This window comes from Castor canadensis, chromosome 3 (assembly GCF_047511655.1).
Source record: "Castor canadensis chromosome 3, mCasCan1.hap1v2, whole genome shotgun sequence".
NCBI lineage: Eukaryota > Metazoa > Chordata > Mammalia > Rodentia > Castoridae > Castor > Castor canadensis.
The window spans coordinates 164,413,231-164,434,528 of NC_133388.1; positions in this window are offsets into that span (position 1 = coordinate 164,413,231).

Below are 21,298 nucleotides of genomic sequence, written 5' to 3' on the forward strand. Positions count from 1 at the left end.
AAGGAATACTCTGCAGGCTCTGCTGTTCCCTAGGTGAAGATGATGGAAATGAGTTGTCTTCATGCTTATTACGGGTTTCTACTGAGGGTCGGTTCAGTTTTGTGAGAGGTGGGGGATGCATTTTTAGTTGGAGAGACATGCGGTAACTTGACATAGCAACCTGGCTTCTACTGTGTGTGAGTATAAATGGGTAAGAGAAGCTGTCCACATCCTTCCAGGGCAGGTCCTCAAACTGAGAGAAAGAGAACTCTAATGAGCTCCATGGGAAATCTCCCCAGGCTCTGAAATTAAGAGCTAGTTTGCATTCACATTTAATTAGTAATCCAAGGGCCAGAGGCATGGCTTACATGGTAGAGCACCTGTCTAGCACAAAGCTAACCCCTGAGTTCAAAGCCCAGTACCATCAGATGATAGATGATAGATAGATAGATAGATACAGATATAGCTATATGTATGTATGTGAATATATATATATTATTAAATTACTAATCCAAATCTCAACCTTGCTCTCTCTCCATTCTTGGAAACAACAATTTTCTCTAATTCCAAGGATTTGATTCCACCACTCACCTATAATATTTTTCCTTATTCAGTATTTACCCTTTACTCTAGTAAGCTATTTCTTTATCGTTTAACCATTCCTATTAGTTTAATCCTCTTAAAAAGCCCTCCAACTTTCTCCAAGATGATTCATGTTAGTCTCTTTTGCAACTCTCAGCTTGGTACAATTCCTAAGTTCTAACAACATAGCTGCCATCGATGGCAGGGCCTTCACATTCCCAGAGACTGCAGATGCCGAGGCTCCACAAACAACAACAAAGGATGTGATGGTCACTCTTGGATGAGCTATGACACAATTGATAAGAAATCACCAAAGTGGCCCACCTGTTGCTGACATGCCCTTTAACACTCCATGCACATGAAAATCACGTGTTCCACTTGGTAACCACATGAGGCCATCAGTGTCTGCCAACATTCATGGACTGAATACATAGAAGTTCACATGTCTACCTTTGGTTTGTGAAATGTTTATTGAAAATAAATTTTAAAATGAAGAAAGTTTTATTTATTTATTTATTTATTTTTGGAAGTACTGATGTTTGAACTCAGGACCTACACCTTGAGCTACTCCACCAGTTCTCCCCCTCCCTTTTTTTGAGATAGGGTATCATGAATTGTTTGCCCAAGCTGGCTTCAAACCACAATCCTCCTGATCTCTGCCTCCTGAGTAGCTAGATTACAGGCATGAGCCACAGCTAGCTTAAAATAAGGAAATTTTTCAAATGATTGAACAAACAAAAAACTGTACCATTCAGATTTTCCATGTGCTTGATTCAGGTCACTTGGGAAATAAGGAATTTGAGCCAGCTATTCTTCTGTCATTAAACCAACACTTTGACTAACTCACAAATTCCTTCAGGGCAGGGACCATATCCTTTTTTTCCTCTTTTGTATCCTCAGTGTCGAAAATAATGCTTACCATGTACATGCTTGATAAATACCTATTGAATGAATGTGCTTTAATATCAGCATCTTTTTGAGGCTTAATAGAGGACAAAACAAACATGGCCCTTCCTTCACAGGGTTTCATTCTACCAACGAATAACACTGGATAAAAATTTACAAGCGTCATTACTTTCCTACAGTGAAGCTTCCAGAATGCTACAGGAGTGTACAACAAGGTGTTTTAACCCATTCTAGACAGGGAAGGCTGATATCTAACACAGTGACCAGGAGTTAAGTAGAAGATGATACCAGAGAGAGCCAAGAGTGAGATGAAAAATCTTCCAAGCAGAGGAGAACAGCAGGTAAGAAATGTGAGGAAATTATGATTCTGCTACTTTTATTACCTTATAGGAAGTATCTAAAACAGTGGTGAGCACATAAAAAGTACTGTGAGTAAAAGAACAAATTTTATGTATAAACAAATGCAGTTTTCTGTATCCTAGGCTATTTCTGAACCACTGAAGAGTTCTGTTGAGAAGCTAGTTTGATTTAAACAGGATGTGAGATCTACCTGTAAACGAGATAACTGATGAGGACTAATCTATGTAATTACACTTAAAATGGTCCTCAGAATGCTACTCGGTCCTTAATCCCTCTAATGGTTGGGTCTTTAAGCATAAGAGCCACAATACCTTTGTTCTTTGCCAACACAGCAGCTAGCTCAGTAATTCAGTACACTATAGGTGCAAATATACAGCTTTAGCAGTAAAAGCTCCTTTCAGCTATTTTCAAAAAGATGATTGTCATCAACATGGAAGAGTTCCAATTTCTGAAATTTTTGGTCATCTTTTGCATAAGGTTGAGTCAAAAGCTTGAAGCTTGTCTTGTTCCGATGCCGTTTGTGTACCAGATTTTTGTGGTTTTACCTTGGAATAAGAATATTTCTATTTCCAGAGACCTGTCATTTTCTAACAGATCCCATTATTGTGCCCCCACTGATGGTGGTGCTACAGGGGATGTGGGTTCTTAAACTGGGTCAATCTGTACCCTTCCTGTGAAGACTTGATATTTTTTCTGTTCTATTTTGTTTTGTCTTGATACCAAAGAGGCAGTCCATCTCCAGTGACAGAAGCTAGTAGATGGAAAAAAAAAATGTCAAGAGCAGCCAGAGGCTATATTTTCTGAAATATGATAAAATTTCTTTGCATAGAAGAAAGTCAACAAAGCCAAGAAGAAGCAAGAATTAAAGAGAAAATCCTACAGGCTTCTCATTCCTAGCCCCATTGTGACAGGATCAGTTGCATCCTTACTCTCCCAAGACAGCCCACATATCCTAGCCAGAGTTATTTAAGGATCCTGCTGCTTGTGATCATGAGTCCTAATTAATACATTTACCCAAGGATGGGCCTAATGGAAATGTAGCATCCTGAAGTGGTCATCGAGGTCACCTAAGGCAGCCACATAGCATTAAGGTAACCCTAAGGATTGGCCATGCCATCCCATTCCACAGCCTCTTTTAGACTCTTCTTCCTAAAAGCCTAAATATCCCAGTATTTATACTGAGATAAAAAGTACTGAGTACTTCATACTCCCTGGACTATCACTACCTTCTAGAAATACACAGCAAAGGGCTGATCTCTCTTCTACAAAACAGTCCTTCAAATGTTTTAATTAGTTATCTCATTATCCCTAACTCTTAGAAAACATAATAGCATGTTAACTAAAAGTACCCATTCTAGATAAAAAATGCCTGAGTTCGAATATAGACTCCCCATTTACTGTCTTGAATGAACCATTTGTCCTGTTTTCTCCTCTGTGCTTTCATTGGAGAAGCAGGGATAATAATAGAACCTGATCCACAAGGTGTTGAGAGGATTAAATGAAGTGACGTGGAGAGAAGACATTAGAAGCAGTCACTAAGAATTAGCTATTCTGTGGTGGTGGTGGTGGTGATCATAATTATTCCACAGGTACCATGATTGATTCTTCTCTTTTGTAGGCACTGCTAATCCATTCAACCACCTATCACTTACTAGAAGTTTCATTACTTTGCTTGTCCTCTCCAGAATCCAGCAAATGGCTCCAGAAGGGCACTGGCTGCTATAGACACAACCTATACAGAATTGTGCTGCCTTTTTCTGTAACTACCTCTTTCAGACTGAGCTGATGATCCACCCAGTGTCTAAGATCTTTCAAGAGAATCGCTTCCTCATCCTGTCTTTGAGAAATTTTATTTTTAGCCAGACACAGTTATAATAGTTCATTCTTGCTTGATTTTTAATGGACTTTGCTCAATATTCCAACTCGCCAAAATCATTCTGTCCTAACCCTGGCATTCACTCTGAATTATGTGAAGTCCTAGGGCTCATCAAAGACACTAGCTTTCACTGCCAGCACTGTGTCTCCTGTAAATCTGATCAGGGAGTTTCTTCCATCTTTCTCCATGTCTTTGATAAAATGTTGACGAAAATAAAAGCAAGATTATAGCCTTACAACTCTCTACTGGTAATGTTAATTCATATCAATGGTACTTACTGTCATATACCACACAATAATTTACCAAATGTCTTTAATTAATATACGTGACCTAAGTTAATTCTTATGACTTCCTTATAAGGTAAGTATTTTCATCTTTCCTTTGCAGATAAGAAAACCATAGTTAAGCTAGCTGAAATAATATGATCAAGGTTCCCATCTGAGTGGCTATTCAGATGCAAACCTGGGTCTTCTGGCAATAAATGAGTCAGTCAACTTGAGAGTCCATGCATTTTTCCGACTTCATCCACAGGGAATTCATTAGGAGGACCTTTCTCAAATGCTTTGCTTCAAAGCTAGACATGCAACATTTATCATACTTCCTTGCCCCCTCAGGGATAACAAAGAGCATTGTTGCTTTTTGATACAGTGGGAAGGGAGAAAGATGTTGTTGGCTAAAATGTGTTTTTGAGTTGTTTTTGAGATTTTTTTATTAGAACATGTATGTTGGCTAGGCACAAAATGAGTACTCACCAATGGCAGCTCTTTTTCTTATCATGAGCTCTTGTTCTTATTCTTTAGTTAGTTTGTTTTACCACTTCCAGTTAGAGACTCCCTGTATTCTATCTAGTTTCAGATAAGAGAAGCAAGAAAGAATTAGAAAATGCTTTAGCATTTTCCCTACCATTACCTCTGAGTAGCAAAAAGGCTCTGTCCCTTCCTTGACAGTTCTTCAAACCCAAAAGAACTAAAAGGGTCAATTTTGTTACCTTTAGCATATTTCCATCCTTTCTGACCTCCAGCTTCCTACCACTCTTCTTACAGGTACATGCCCTGCTTCTACTTACCCTCATCGAGGCCCAGCCTCCTCCCATTATATTTATTTGTTAAAATAGAGTTCATCAGATGACACTGTTTTTGACTTTGTTTTTGTTTACATATTTGCTTTCCGTGCTGCTTTTTTGTCTGATTTTCCTTTTCTTTTTCATTGGAATAGAATGATAATCCCTCGCCACACCCCAGATCCTTCCATGCCTCTTTAACCATTACCACTCCTGGCAGGGAATCTCTCGTAAGTCTTCTGAAATTTTCAACACACAAATCAAAAATTCTAGGATAGCTGTCTGATAATGACCAGCATCTACTTTCTTCATGTCACAACTGTAAAATAAAATAGAGATTTACTCCCACGTGTATAAGGAACAAATTTCTAGATCACAAACCAGGTTAGTTTTTTTCATTTGTTTGTTTGTTTTTTAAGATTTACACTCTATTGGCTTGTCCCTGGACAACCACTTATTTGCTGACCAGCCTTGACAATGTCATTTTTATTCTGAGTCTCAATACTCATATCTGCAAAATGAGAATAGCGAAAACACCCAATCCATTGGGCCATCAAGTGAACGGAATGAGTTGATGTGCAGAGAACTCGTGGAACCATGAGTGGTGTGAAAGAAGAGTTCACAAGTGCCTGCTCTTACGAGCATAACTAAATGATTAGACTGTCTTAAAAACCATTTCACTCTTTGCTGGTGGATCTCATCTAAGGAACAAGTCCTTTTAAGGAACCAGAATTCCCATAGGACATTCCAGCCTGAGCTGGAGCATCCCCTGCTGAATTTGGAGGGGGCTCTGCTAAGCTGCCTCACAGCAGGCCTTTCCTGAAGAGGGATGTACCCCTCAATCAGTTCCCCCACCCACTCTCCAGATCACTAAAAGAAAGACCCCAATTGAGGGATCCCAGGCAGCAAGGCAGCTCAGAGCCTTCATAAAGAGGAACAGCCTGTGAATGGAGTCTGACAATCATCTAAAATCTATGTGAACTGGTTCTGTGCAAACCAGAGACCCGGGAATGGGAGAGGAAGCACCAGAAGGTAACAGTAGATAGGAGAAGGCGACCTCAATCTTCTTGGGAAGATCATTGTTTTCCTTATCACATGGCTTCCCTAGTTATTTCCTAAAGAAAAAATAGGTCAGGCTCTGCTCCAATTCTCATCTCCAGAGTAAGTCTTACCTGCATCACAGATCTGGCTGGGGGCTTCCAGGGATGACAGGCTCACAGTCATCCAAGGATTGCAGAGTCCCTATGTACTACAATGGGACTCTGACCCTAAGGTGAGGTACCCAAGCCCTGACCTTCCAACTACCTGGATCCTGCTAGACTTTGTGTCTGGTAGGTGATCATAAGCCTTTCTTAGCAAATCTCAAGCTCTTGCTAGAGAAACACTGGAAGCTGGGGAAAAAAAACATAATGTCCATTTCATTGTTTGGAGACAATGGGGTTTTGAACTCAGGGCCTCATGCTTGGTAGCTCTACCACTTGAGTCATGCCCTCCCTCCACCCAGTCCTTTTTGCTTTTTTACTTTTTTTTTTTTTTTTTTTTTCATTTTTCTTTTATTATTCATATGTGCATACAAGGCTTGGTTTATTTCTCCCCCCTGCCCCCACCCCCTCCCTTACCACCCACTCACCCCCTCCCGCTCCCCCCCTCAATACCCAGCAGAAACTATTTTGCCCTTATCTCTAATTTTGTTGTAGAGAGAGTATAAGCAATAATAGGAAGGAACAAGGGGTTTTGCTGGTTGAGATAAGGATAGCTATACAGGGCATTGACTCACATTGATTTCCTGTGCGTGGGTGTTACCTTCTAGGTTAATTCTTTTTAATCTAACCTTTTCTCCAGTTCCTGGTCCCCTTTTCCTATTGGCCTCAGTTGCTTTAAGGTATCTGCTTTAGTTTCTCTGCATTAAGGGCAACAAATGCTAGCTAGTTTTTTAGGTGTCTTACCTATCCTCACCCCTCCCTTGTGTGCTCTCGCTTTTATCATGTGCTCATAGTCCATTCCCCTTGTTGTGTTTGCCCTTGATCTAATGTCCACATATGAGGGAGAACATACGATTTTTGGTCTTTTGAGCCAGGCTAACCTCACTCAGAATGATGTTCTCCAATTCCATCCATTTACCAGCGAATGATAACATTTCGTTCTTCTTCATGGCTGCATAAAATTCCATTGTGTATAGATACCACATTTTCTTTATCCATTCGTCAGTGCTGGGGCATCTTGGCTGTTTCCATAACTTGGCTATTGTGAATAGTGCCGCAATAAACATGGATGTGCAGGTGCCTCTGGAGTAACAGTCTTTTGGGTATATACCCAAGAGTGGTATTGCTGGATCAAATGGTAGATCGATGTCCATCTTTTTAAGTAGCCTCCAAATTTTTTTCCAGAGTGGTTGTACTAGTCTACATTCCCACCAACAGTGTAAAAGGGTTCCTTTTTCCCCGCATCCTCGCCAACACCTGTTGTTGGTGGTGTTGCTGATGATGGCTATTCTAACAGGGGTGAGGTGGAATCTTAGTGTGGTTTTAATTTGCATTTCCTTTATTGCTAGAGATGGTGAGCATTTTTTCATGTGTTTTCTGGCCATTTGAATTTCTTCTTTTGAGAAAGTTCTGTTTAGTTCACCTGCCCATTTCTTTATTGGTTCATTAGTTTTGGGAGAATTTAGTTTTTTAAGTTCCCTGTATATTCTGGTTATCAGTCCTTTGTCTGATGTATAGTTGGCAAATATTTTCTCCCACTCTGTGGGTGTTCTCTTCAGTTTAGAGACCTTTTGATGAACAGAAGCTTTTTAGTTTTATGAGGTCCCATTTATCTATGCTATCTCTTAGTTGCTGTGCTGCTGGGGTTTCATTGAGAAAGTTCTTACCTATACCTACTAACTCCAGAGTATTTCCTACTCTTTCTTGTATCAACTTAAGAGTTTGGGGTCTGATATTAAGATCCTTGATCCATTTTGAGTTAATCTTGGTATAGGGTGATATACATGGATCTAGTTTCAGTTTTTTGCAGACTGCTAACCAGTTTTCCCAGCAGTTTTTGTTGAAGAGGCTGCTATTTCTCCATCGTATATTTTTAGCTCCTTTGTCAAAGATAAGTTGCTTATAGTTGTGTGGCTTCATATCTGGATCCTCTATTCTGTTCCACTGGTCTTCATGTCTGTTTTTGTGCCAGTACCATGCTGTTTTTATTATTATTGCTTTGTAATATAGTTTGAAGTCAGGTATTGTGATACCTCCTGCATTGTTCTTTTGACTGAGTATTGCCTTGGCTATTCGTGGCCTTTTGTGTTTCCATATAAATTTAACAGTAGATTTTTCAATCTCTTTGATGAATGTCATTGGAATTTTGATGGGAATTGCATTAAACATGTAGATTACTTTTGGGAGTATAGACATTTTTACTATGTTGATTCTACCAATCCATGAGCATGGGAGATCTCTCCACTTTCTATAGTCTTCCTCAATCTCTTTCTTCAGAAGTGTATAGTTTTCCTTGTAGAGGTCTTTCACATCTTTTGTTAGGTTTACACCTAGGTATTTGATTTTTTTTGAGGCTATTGTAAATGGAATTGTTTTCATACATTCTTTTTCCGTTTGCTCATTGTTAGTGTATAGAAATGCTAATGATTTTTCTATGTTGATTTTATATCCTGCTACCTTGCTATAGCTATTGATGATGTCTAGAAGCTTCTGAGTAGAGTTTTTTGGGTCTTTAAGATATAGGATCATGTCGTCTGCAAATAGGGATATTTTGACAGTTTCTTTACCTATTTGTATTCCTTTTATTCCTTCTTCTTGCCTAATTGCTCTGGCTAGGAATTCCAGTACTATGTTGAATAGGAGTGGAGATAGTGGGCATCCTTGTCTGGTTCCTGATTTTAGAGGGAATGGTTTTAATTTTTCTCCGTTAAGTATAATGCTGGCTGTAGGTTTGTCATATATAGCTTTTATAATGTTGAGGAACTTTCCTTCTATTCCTAGTTTTCTTAGAGCTTTTATCATGAAATGATGTTGGATCTTATCGAAGGCTTTTTCTGCATCTATTGAGATGATCAAGTGGTTTTTGTCTTTGCTTCTGTTAATGTGGTTTATTACGTTTATTGATTTTCGTATGTTGAACCACCCCTGCATCCCTGGGATGAAGCCTACCTGGTCGTGGTGAATAATCTTTTTGATGTGTTGCTGAATTCGATTTGCCATTATTTTGTTGAGGATTTTTGCATCAATGTTCATTAAGGAGATTGGCCTATAGTTCTCCTTTTTGGAGGTGTCTTTGCCTGGTTTTGGGATAAGTGTAATAGTGGCTTCATAAAATGTGTTTGGCAGTTTTCCTTCCCTTTCTATTTCGTGGACTTTTTTACTTTTCAGATAGATTTTTTTGCCTAGGCCTTCTGCCTATGGCTCCCATAGCTGTGATTTCAGGCCGTGCCGCCACACCTGACCCATCAAGTTCATTCTTGATTTGTTGTATAACTATGCACGCTAACATCATGAAGCTTATGTATATTGTTCATGACACAGTTTAAAAAAAAAAAAACCCAAACAACCAAAAAGCAAACCAATTCCCCCCAGTCTTTGGTGGTTGCAGGGAGAGAGAAGTCAGTTGACTCATCCTGAGTTTTCTAAGTATGACAAGTGCTAAGCAATTAAATGTTGATGATTCAACCAAACTGCAGGTATAAATCTGGTGCCTAAAGACTGTTAGAGAAATAATTCCAAACTCCAGAACCAGAAATTCAGTTTCTTCGGATTTTTTTCTCAGAGGGGAGAAGTGACAGCACAATAAACAGAGCCTCAAGTCTCAGAGTCATGAAAGAGACAGACTCTCAAAAGATCCTGGGATCATTTTATTTCAAGTGCACTGACTTCCCTCTCTAGGTACCAGTGTGTACTTATCTCTTGCCTTATATCTTTTCTACTGTCAATCACATTTTGGTCCTCAGGTGTAGATATTTTGGGCTCTTCCTTTAAAGCTGAACTTCAGACCCTATCACTCTATTTTCATGACCTGAAAGCAAAAATGGAGGTAGGAGAAGAAAGAGGGAAGAAGAGTAGGAAAGGAAATAATGAGGAGAGAAAATGTTTCAAAGCCACCTACCCCTTAACTAGCATTTAGTCTGTTTTCCAGGCTAGAATATGGTCCCTGTTGTCTCAGAGGGAGGCAGGTAAGCAAGTGAACAGAGGTGAGAACCAGAAATAAAACAGAAACAGAAACAAACACTTCAAGTCTTCTTTTAATTATACAGTTATATCTGGGATCTTCCTGAAGAGCTAAGTGAGTCTTGAAGGTTAGGGACAGGGATTATGACTTGCAAGAACACACTAAAGCTGGGACAGAGGAAGCATGGGAGTCGAAGAACCACACCTACAGAGAGCAGGGCCAGAGCCACTCTGCAATACTTTCAGTGGTGCAAAAGTCTATCGCACACTACACGTGTCTGTTAATTTTGCTTTCTCTCCTTTTAATCTGGAAATATCAAAGTACCGACAGTCTGCCCAGCCAGGTACATTTTTCTTTATTGTTTGATAGGTAGTTTACCACTTAGATTTAAAGGGGCAAGATGCCATTTTGCCCCTTATGAAATAAAAATCTGAGCACATAAAGTATGAGATAGGACTCAAGGATCCTATGGGTAGGCAGAAGTCTGGAAGGGCCTTGAATACTGCAAGAGTATGTCAGTTTTCAGCATCTAGGTTGTGAAACTCTCTGCTGACTGCCTCTTGATCCTACTGCCAGCACATGACGGTCTTCATAATGGCAATTCTAGATAACAGAGTACAAGAAAGTCTATTTCCAAATTGTATTTTTAAAAACATTCTGTTTAGCAGTGGTGTGGTAAAGAAAACATCATTCCAAATTACGAAAGGCTCCTTGAATGTGGCTAGAACATATGCTTCCTTTCCTAAAATATGATGTGTCTGCTGGCAGATAGAGTATGTTAGAAGGGAACACAAAAGGGATGGTTCATTTTCTTTAGGAAGGCTGCCCACAGGAGGTAAGTGTTCCTGTTTGCTGTTCTATGTCTTTTCAGCTTATGCATCTGTAAATAGGAATGCATAGTGACCATTACAAAGGCTTTGAGAATTTAAATGACAAAAGAAATGACCACACCTAACTCAGCCTAGCATACAATAAGTTCTCAACGAATGCATAAGCATCAGGAATTGCATGGAGCAAAGGAGGTGGAGGAGGGGAATGGTACCCAAGTGTTAGCATGCTAACTCCAGGCTTTCTGTAGATATTCTTTATCATATTGAGGAAGATCCTTTTTAACCTAATATTTTCAGAGAAGCTTTTTGGGGGTTTGTGTGTGTGTGTGTGTGTGTGTGTGTGTGTGTGTGTGCTTTATTTTTCTAATGAAGTCTCATGTTTATGCCCAGGCCGGCCAGGACTGAGATCCTCCTATCGGTGCTTTCCACATAACTGGGGTGACAGGCGTGCGTCACAGAGTCCAGCTTTTTATTGGCTAAGAGGGCCGGTCTTGTGAACTCTTTGCCCAGGATGACCTTGAACTGCTATCCTCCAGATCACTGCCTCCCAAGTAGCTAGGATTACAGGCTGAGCCACCATACATTGACCCTGAGAGAGGGTTTTGTTTTGTTTTTTATCATAAATAGATTTAGATTTTCTACTTCTATTCAGAGAAATGTGTGTATTTTCTGTGATACTCTTATTAATAATACTGATTTATTTTCCAATGTTAAGTAATTTGGAAATTTGGAAAGAAACTCAACTTGATCATAATGTATTATCATATATCTATCTATATCTATATATATATGACAACTTAACAATATTTTGCTGAAGATTCCTGCATCAAAATTAGATAGACATTGGTGTTCAATTTTCTTTACACTTACATGTTTGTTAGGTAATATCTGGATTATGACAGCCTCAGGAAAAAAGTAATTGTGAGTTTTTCCTCCTCTATTTCCTGGATGACATTAAGACTGGTGTTTTCTTAAATATTTGATACAATTCATCAGTGAAACCATCTAGCTCTGAAAGTTTTTTTGTAAGGATATTCTGACTACCAAGTATCTGTCAGTTTGGGCTGTACTTTTCAAGGAATTTGTCAATTTTATGTGTTACCAAATTTATCACTATAAAAGAATTTATAATATTTTATCATCCTTTTAATATCTGTAAAATCCAAAATTAGTACCCATCTTTTACCCCTATTATTGGTAACTTTGTCTTTCTTGATCCATCTTGTTAGAGGTTTACCAATTTTGCTAATCTTTTCAATGTACCAGTTTGGGGACTTGTTTTATTTCTCTATTCTCTCTTTTCTATTTCATTGATTTCTGCTCTTTATTATTTCCTGCCTTCTAATTACTCTGGTATTGATTTATTCTTATTTCTAATTTCTTAGGATGGAAACTTAGATCACTGATTTTAAATCTTTCTTTTCTAATATAAAACTTATAGTTACACAATTTCTTCTAAACACTGATTTATCTGAATCCCACAACTATTGTCTTGTATTTTCATTACCATTCAGCTTAAATATTTCACCATTCTTTGTGATTGTTATTTGAATCCATGAGCTATGTAGAAGTAGACTACTTCTAAATATTTGGGAATATTATATTGCATCACTACTGATTTCTAATCAATTCTGTTTTGGCCAGAAAAGAAACTCTGCAAGATTTTGATCTTGTTGAGATTATTTTATTGTCCAGCACTACACTTATCTTGGTGAACCCAAGATGTACTTGAAAAGAATATTCAGTGTACAGTTGCTGGTTGTAGTGTTAGTATACTATAAATATTAATTGGGTCAAGTTGATTGATAATACTGTTAAAATCTTTTATATCCTTATTGATTATCTAACTCTGTAAGTTACTAAGAGAAAAGTATCAAAATCTGCAACTACATTTGAAGGTGTGTCTTTTTCTTCTTTTCGCTCTGTAACTTTTTCCATCACGTATTCTGAACCTCTGTTATTAACTTTACAAATTATTCTTTCTAATTAATTAATTAAACCATTTACCACTATGTGGCACCCTTTCATCTTACATTCTTAACCTGGAGGTCTGCTCTGTGTTGATGAACCAAATACCATCCTTCTTGTGCTCTCTGTTTCTATCCTGTAACTCTTAACCTGTCTGAACCAGTTAATTTAAATTGTTCATCTTTCTCTTTCAAATAGCATATGAATAACTTTTGATTTTAAATCCAATCTGATAGTTTGTGCCTCTTTTATGATATTTAACTCACTTACATTTAATATTATTATCACTAGGTTTAAGTCTGCTATGTTAATACTTATGTTCAAATTTTCATATCTGCTTTTATCTTTCTGCCCTTCTCTTCTTGTCATTTAGATTTCCATCTCACAGCCTCAGAATAGTTGCTGTCTAGAGTTCAGACCCTTCATATACAGTCCAGCCTTTGGCTAAAGAATTGAGGTGAATACTCATTCTGACATCTAAGTTCCTTCCTTTGAAAGCCCCCTCATTTCAGGTACTGTGGTCCAGACATTCCAGCTGCAGCAATAGCTTAGAACTCTTCCCTCTGAAATCTTAGTTCAGTAGTGTGACAACTGTTCTTGGTTTCCATCTCCCTATATTGTGCCAGAAAAGTGTCCCATTCAGAAAGACGATGCCCATGGGCTCACCTCCCAAGTTTACTTCTTTTAAGATCACAGCCCTGCACTGTGTTATTTCTTGCTTGAAAACAATTACTTCATATATATTCAGTTATGTAGTTACTACTTTTCAGCAGAAAGGTAAGTCCAATACTTATTTTAATGGTTAGAAGCAGAAATCTACTGCCAGAATTGTTAGTTATTTACTTATTTTGTTGGTATCACTACTAACAAACATAATCATATCAACTCTTTGTTGTTTTATACAGGTAAATTTTTAATACTAATTATTTAAAAACATGTAAAGAATGTTACTACCAGATTGAATTTTTCTCTGATTCCTCCATATCCTCCCTGAGTTGATCACTATTATGCATTTATGTATGTCTTTATACTGTTCTGTTCATGAGCTTATGCTTCAAATAGGAGAATGGATAAATAACTGAAATAACTAAACACTGGAATGAGAAGCACTTTGGAGACAGTAAAGATATTATAATAGAAAGAAAGACTAGAAAAAATGGTCCATGTTGGTGAGGCAGAAGTAGGTGGGGGCAAGAGGAATAGACAAGGAAGCTGAAAGTCCATTTATAAGAAAGGGACAACATATTAGATTTGATTTAGAGCTTGAATTTTTAAAATATTTACCAGTATGATTTAATTATTAATATGTATTTAAGCAAGTTTTCTAAGATACAGCCTGTTAAATACAGAATGGGCTCTACTATGTGCCATTCACCATGTTGAACTCTGTGGATATGATGCTGAGCAAAAACTCAGTTTCTGCCTCTATGGATCTTTTTGCTGGCCCAAGTCTCTTTTGAAGGGATAAACCTACATAGTCCAATATTCAGCACATATGCATTGGTCTGGCTGTTTCAGGTTTGAATAGTCAGTGCTCATTCTAGTTGGTCAACACCCTCTTTTAATCAGTTAATTCTTCATTCTGATTGGTTGATATCCGTTCTGCACCAATTGTTAAATATTTAACTACCAACAAAAATAACCAGTAGTGTAGAACCCAAAATATAAACTGGACCTATCATACTCTTTCTCTCATTCAAAAACCTTAGAAGAACTAATTTTGTAACCCAAAATTATAGAGGATCAAAAAGATGAAGCTAATTGATACCAGGACAAAAAAGAATCAGACATAAAAAACTGCATCATAGCCATAATTATGATATTTTATGAAAGCTCTACTAAGATGTTTAGACCTATCTTGAATCCAGAACCATTCTTCAATGCAGAATGCATGAGGTCCAATCCTGTTTTAGATGTCCACTTCTTAGATATCCAGAGACTCCGAATCACTTCATGTGGTTCCTTATTGTAAACACCCCCCCCACTTACTGAACTCACTTGCTTAAATAAGTTTCAGCTTGTATAACCAAAAGAGGCAAGCTAAAACAGCAACTTAATCTATAGGTCAGAACTTTTGTCAAACCATGGCACCAATACTTATCAAATCTGAAGCATAATAGATTAAGAATAGATGAGCGATATATAGTCATCTTAAACTGGCCGAGGCCACTATGGGAAGGGAACTAGGAGGTAGTGAAAAGGTCTGGTAGAGATGAACCAGTATGGGTTGTAATGCACAAGTGCATGAAAGCAACACTAGGAATCTCTCTGTATAGCTATCTTTATCTCAAAATAGCAAAAATACTGTGTCTTTCTTACTATCTCTTATGTTTTCTCTTCAACAAAATTGGAGAATAAGAGGGCAGAACAGTTTCTGCCCAGAAGCTTGGGGGTGGGTGGTGGGGAGATGGTCCAAATAATGTATACATGTGAGTAAATGTAAAAATAAAAAATAAAACAAACAAACAAAAAAAGTAGATGAGCAACTAGAAGCCCAGAGACATGTTCTGATCATTACAGGATAATGGAATTTGCTCTAAATCTCTTAATTTTGGGTCGTTAACAAGTGATAAAGAGCAATAGTTCTCAAACATGAATGTGCAGGAGACTCACCAATAAGGCTTTGTTAAAATACAAGAGTCCGGGCTCCATTGCCAGAGTTTCTGACTTCAGTGGTTGAGGATGGACCCCAGAATGTGCATGTCCAACAAATGCCCATGTGATGCTGATGCCGTTGGTTGGGGACCCCACTTTAAGAACCACCAATATGGACAGTTGCCAGAGCAATTCTATATTAACATTTGCCTGCATTTGTTTCCTGTGGTAACTCATTACTTTACGAAATCCCATCATTTATACTCCCAGGATTAGTTGGAAACTGCTCTCCAACAGCAAGAAGGTCATAATGGGGCCACTACACTAATAATTTTTTTTTTCTGGAAGAAATGACAGCAGGGAGATTTGAGGGCTTCCATTACTAGCTGTGCTGTGGACGAGCAGTCATAAGTGTCTAGCAGTGTTTCTTTAATGTACTACACTGGGAAAAGCCAATGGTGGTGAACTGCAGATGTTTCTAATATTTAAGTACTTATTATCACCAGCAGTACATCTCTAATTCATATAAAATGAAATTTCATAACCCAAGGGTAGACCATTTTTCATTAGTTGCAAAATCAAAAAAAAAAAAAACCACTCATTATTGTCTAGCCTTGAAATCACCCTCGGTCTCATCAAAACTTGAAATTCTTTTCGTTTGGTCACACAACTTTTCTGCGAATTGAGGTCAGTTTCTGGAATTTCTTCACTAAACTATTTGTGGAAAGTCAACAAAAGTTATTGCTGTGCCCTGTGAGGTTGCTGACCATGTTTTGGGCATGGCGGCTTCGTGGAGAAAAGCTCACTGACTGGGGAAGGTGAGACTTCTGCAGCATGACTTACAGGGAGCAGTAAAGCTGACAAGTACCCAGCAGGCAGAGGACAGTAGAGACACTTTTGGTTGGTGTGATCAGGAAAGATTCTACAACACATTGGTATCCCAGCAGGGTTTGGGGCAGGAATATGTGAGAAGAAAACTATTCCAAGGACAGGGAATTCATTCTAAGAGTTCCAGAGGTGAACAAGCACAGGCTATGTATCAGTCAGGGTTCTCCAGGGAAATAGAACCAGTAGAATACATTATTTTATATACAGAAAATGAGATTTATCATAGAGAATTTGCTCATGTAATTATGGAGGCTAAGGAGTCCCACAAACTGCCAACTATAAGTTACAGGCCAGGAAAGCTAGTGGTGTAAATCCCAGTCCAACCTGGAAGGCCTGAGAACCAGAAAAGCAAGTGGTAGGTGGTATGAGCTCTGGTCTGAGAGCAGCAGAAGACTGATATCCTAGTCCAAGCAGAGAATTCAACTCTCCTCCATCTTTTTATTTATGCAAGCTGTCAATAGGTTGGATGAATCCCACCCACATGGAGAGAGCAACTGGCCCTACTTAGGTCACCAATTCAAATGTTAACTGATTTCAAAAAAACCCCTCTTACACACACTCAGCCATGTTTAGTTAGATAATCTGGGCATTCCATAAACCTGTCAAATTGACACATAAATTAATTATCACAAGGTATATCCCATTTATGGAGAGGTAAGTGGTTTGGTGCTCCAGTAAAAGCCATAGAAAGGAGTAGAAGAGACAAAATTAGAGGTGAGAGAAAAAAAGGGGGTAAGTGTCTTAAATGGCAGATCAAGGATGATGGAGACAACATTGTATTTTATTTTTAACAAAGGAGTAGGGTAATGCAGGTATTTACCTTTATCATATTCAATGACAAAAGAGGAATAGCTGATCATACAGGATGAGAAAGGAAGCAGAGAGATCACTACAGGAACTGAAGGGACCAGAATGGAACCAAGGCAACACCTGCAGGGATTACAACACAGAGTCATAAATAAAGCAAGAACAAAATGTTACTGATTATATGATGTATACAGAGGAGTGGAAGGTTTCTACAAGTGTCAGTGTCATTGGCCAAAGTAGAAAAGTTGGAAAAAAGTTATGTTTCAGGGTTAGGGAAAAAAAAGCAATGAATGTACACACATATATATTGGGCTTCTACTTCTGTAAGTAAGTCCAGGTAGGAATCTTGAAGACAGTGAGAGAAGTAGAATTTGAACTTCATTAAAAATAATCAGATTGAGATTGAGTACCTGCCTCAGTAAGGATAGACTGGCTGGAAGAGTAGTTCAGGCAGTAAGAGTGTTGCCTAGCAAGTGTGAGGCCCTAAGTTCAAATCCCAGTGCTGCCAAGAAAAAAAAAAGGAAAGATAGATTGCTGTATACCACAGTATCAGCTGCACTATTTGTGAGTTACTATTTGTGACTCACACTTCCTGTTTCTTGTAGGTGGACCCTGTACATTTCAGTTAGTCAGGGACTTGGTTCAATGGAGACGCCATCTGGACATATTCTCAGTAATTACAAAGCCAGGGCAAGGCAAACATAGCAAACAAAGCATTGACTTATAACACTTCTGCTTAGAAATCATTAGCAAAAATAAGTTGCACGATCATTTTTGAGATCAGGTGAATGCAGGAAAATAATCCTACAATGACTAGGGCAAAAGAACAGCCACCTTTGAATTATATCCCCGTAGAAGATGAGGAAGGCGGAGTAGTAGGTACAGTCCTCAGCGTGAAGAGGAAGGAAGGTTGAGCAAAGCTCTGAGGATAGAACACTGTCACTCACAGGGCAGTAGAAGGACATGTACCTGAGAAAGCAAAACAGAAACAAATAGAAAAGCGAAGGGCTCTGTGTAGTCTGGGTTACATGGGAGGCCCCTCAGTGCCCAATCTGGAAATAATTCTAAGAAGCTGCAGCTGAGAAAGACCATTGCATCTGACTTGGAAAGAGAAATAATTGGCCCTCAAGGGAGCTACTTTGTGGGAGGCAATGGGGCAGGACACATACAAAACCATAAAAGTGGTGGCAGAATGCTGGACTGTGGGAAAAGGAGGGGACACAAGATGGCTACTTGAGGTGGTAGCAAAATCAAATCAAATCTGATACCATTTCTTATTTGTCCATTCAGCAAATATTTATCCAGCACTTTCTCTTGCCAAGCACTGCTTTAAGAGCTGGAGAGAGAGCGAGAGCAAGATAAGTTTTCTATTCCCATGGACCTTATCTTCTAGTGGAGACAGACATACAATAAACAAGTGGGCAGAGAAATAAATGGGTGAAAAGATAATTTCCAATTATATTTAGTTCAGATAAAACTGAATAAATTATATTTAGATCTTCCTTCACTTCTAAAAGGAAGTAACCAGGGCAGTGGGGAGGGTGGGCTGAAGGGTGTATCCCAGACTGGTCAGGGAAGGCCTCTCAGGAAGCGAGGAACATGCAAACTGACTCCAACAGACAAGAAACAGCAGCCACAGAAACATTCAGAGCTGGAGTGTTCTGTAGCAGGCAAAAATCTCCAATGGCAAGATCAAGTTCTCACAGAAAATAGGGGTTTATAAGGGCTGGGTGTGTATGTGGTATGTGTGTGCATTTGTTGAGTATCTATAGTAAATGAAGGTTCTAGAAGGTAATGCAGATACTTTAAAGTGACAGAGGCCAATAGGAGTGGGGACCAGGAACTAGAGAAAAGGTTAGATCAAGAAGAATTAACCTAGAAGGTAACACCCACACACAGGAAATCAATGTGAGTCAACTCCCTGTATAGCTATCCTTATCTCAACCAGGAAAAACCCTTGTTCCTTCCTATTATTGCTTATACTCTCTCTACAACAAAACTAGAGATAAGGGCAAAATAGTTTCTGGGGGGGTAAGGGAGGGAGGGGGGATAAAGAAGGGGGTGGGGGGTAAGGGAGGAGACGGGGGTAAGGGAGGAGAAATGACCCAAACATGTATGCACATACAAATAAAAGGAAAAAAAAGTTATTACACAAAGTTCTCATCTTTAAAAAAAAAAATAGAAGGCATTTACATCTTAGTGCCCAGCACTTATTGGTTTAGAAGCATTTGCCTTCTCCAAATAGGTAACCCTGTCACCATCCTTAGGGAAAGACAGCTGCAAAGGTAGCTATCTGATGACACAGGCTCTCTCTTAATGTTTCATACTGTGCGAGTGCCCCTTTCTAAAGTTGTGGAACCAACTCTTCCTGGCTTCACATGCACTGTCTTTTCTATTTGCCTCCTCTCTAGTTTCAGATTTGCAGAAGTCACTCACACATTTGATTATAGTTGACCTTTCTCCCTTGTCACTATGGAGCTTCAGAATTTCCAGGGCCTGCTCTTCCAGTCTTAGGAATTTTGAAAAGAAGCTCAGACACATCTCTCAGAACTCTGACTAGCCTCTGTTGCTTCAGCAGATGAGAGCAATCATTATGGTCTCAATTAAATTGCCACTAGGAAAAACCATACATATTTTAAATTTGGGGTATGCCCATGGGATGGAGTGGACTCTTCCCTGGACCTCTGGAAGAGTCTACCACAGGATGGTGAGCAGGACAGGAGCCCCATTCTAAGATGAAAGGGTTACAATGTGCTATTCTTATGTACAAAACTTAAAATTTCACCCCCCCCCCAAATCTTAAAGTCCAAAGTGGACTTTCAGACTGACAATCTTGAGAAGGTGGTGGCAGCTGACCTTCATTTCTTTCTCACTCCTGGATAGGGAGCAATGGTGAAGGCCACTGGCAATAAATAACGTGCATACGGCCTCACTTTACCCAGAATCAAAAGAGAAGAGAAACCCCAACATAGAGGACAAATGGTTCGTCAAAGAGTACTGCTCACTCTTAGAACAAAAACATTACAAATGGTGGCTTTGGCAATGAGACCCTTCCCTGCAGACCTGGAGGTGAGAATCACTTCTCAAGAGATGGGCGATCTCATTCTTCCCAGTGGCCTCAATCAAATCTCTGGTGCCCGGGGGCAGGAGGGCTGTGCATTTCCCACATGTCTTCTCCCACTCGGGTGCACGTGTTCTTGTTCCGCAGGGAAGAACGCAGCGGAACGTGCTCCACATGGACAAGGGGATTTACTGCCACCCCCCAACTTGTCTGGGGATCCGATGTCCAGGAGGTGCACCAGGCAAATTCTGGAGGCTCTGACTTGAGATCGGGTTGGGATCCGTTTGTATGTCCTGGACATCTTTGTTCACCTCGGTGTTGACTCGAAGGGTAGGCTGCGTCATTTGTGGGCGTGGGCAAAAAGCCTGTTGCTGGTGGGTAACCACCTTAGACCTGGCTGTGAGATGGGGACCAAGCTCAGCTGTGGGACCGGAGCTGGAGGCGGTTGTGCCCGTTCACCGGAGCCCTGCGGGCACTCAGCCGGGTGGCCACGGATTCCTGGTACGCGCTGCGCAAAGGAGGCTCAACAGGCCCGGGGTTGAAAAGGTGCGGGGCTCCAGGAGCATTTGAAAAGGATAGGGAGAGATTAACAACGGGTTTGCAGCTTTTCGATTTCCTCCCAGACAACCCAAACTAATACGTGAAAACAGAAATTGGTTTGAGAGAACGAGCCAATCCTTAGGGCAGAGGAGCTTAATGGGCCCTCTCTCCTGTGCCAGCTCTGCAAATCCTTGGGACTGGCACAGTCCACCTCTGGGGAAAAAAATCCTCTGACCTTTGTCAATCCCAAGGATTTTTTTCTCTCGAAGTTCCTACGCCGCGGATCAGACCCATTCAGTTAACACCTGAAGCCCGGGCTTTATTCAAAGTAAATAAAACGAATTCTAGATGTATGAATTGGTTTTCCCACAAGACTAGAAGCACTTTGTAAGTAGCGGCTGTATCTTATGTGATAACTCAGAATGCAGAGTATAAAGCAAATCTGGGAAATTCCTTTTTGAACCTGGAAGGGGACGAACTTGGGAGGTAAAGCCCTGAGGTCACTGCATCTTTTGGAAAGCTGACAGCAAGTCACTCAAGGGGAACAACCAAGCGTTTGGGGTTGGCTACACTTGCACTTTTTCCTCTTGAAAAAAAGTCCCCAGGAGTAATGCAGAACAGAGTCCTGCTGCTGACCTCAGGAGTCAGTGTGGGCTGATGCTCTGCAAACCTAGCTTCCCAAG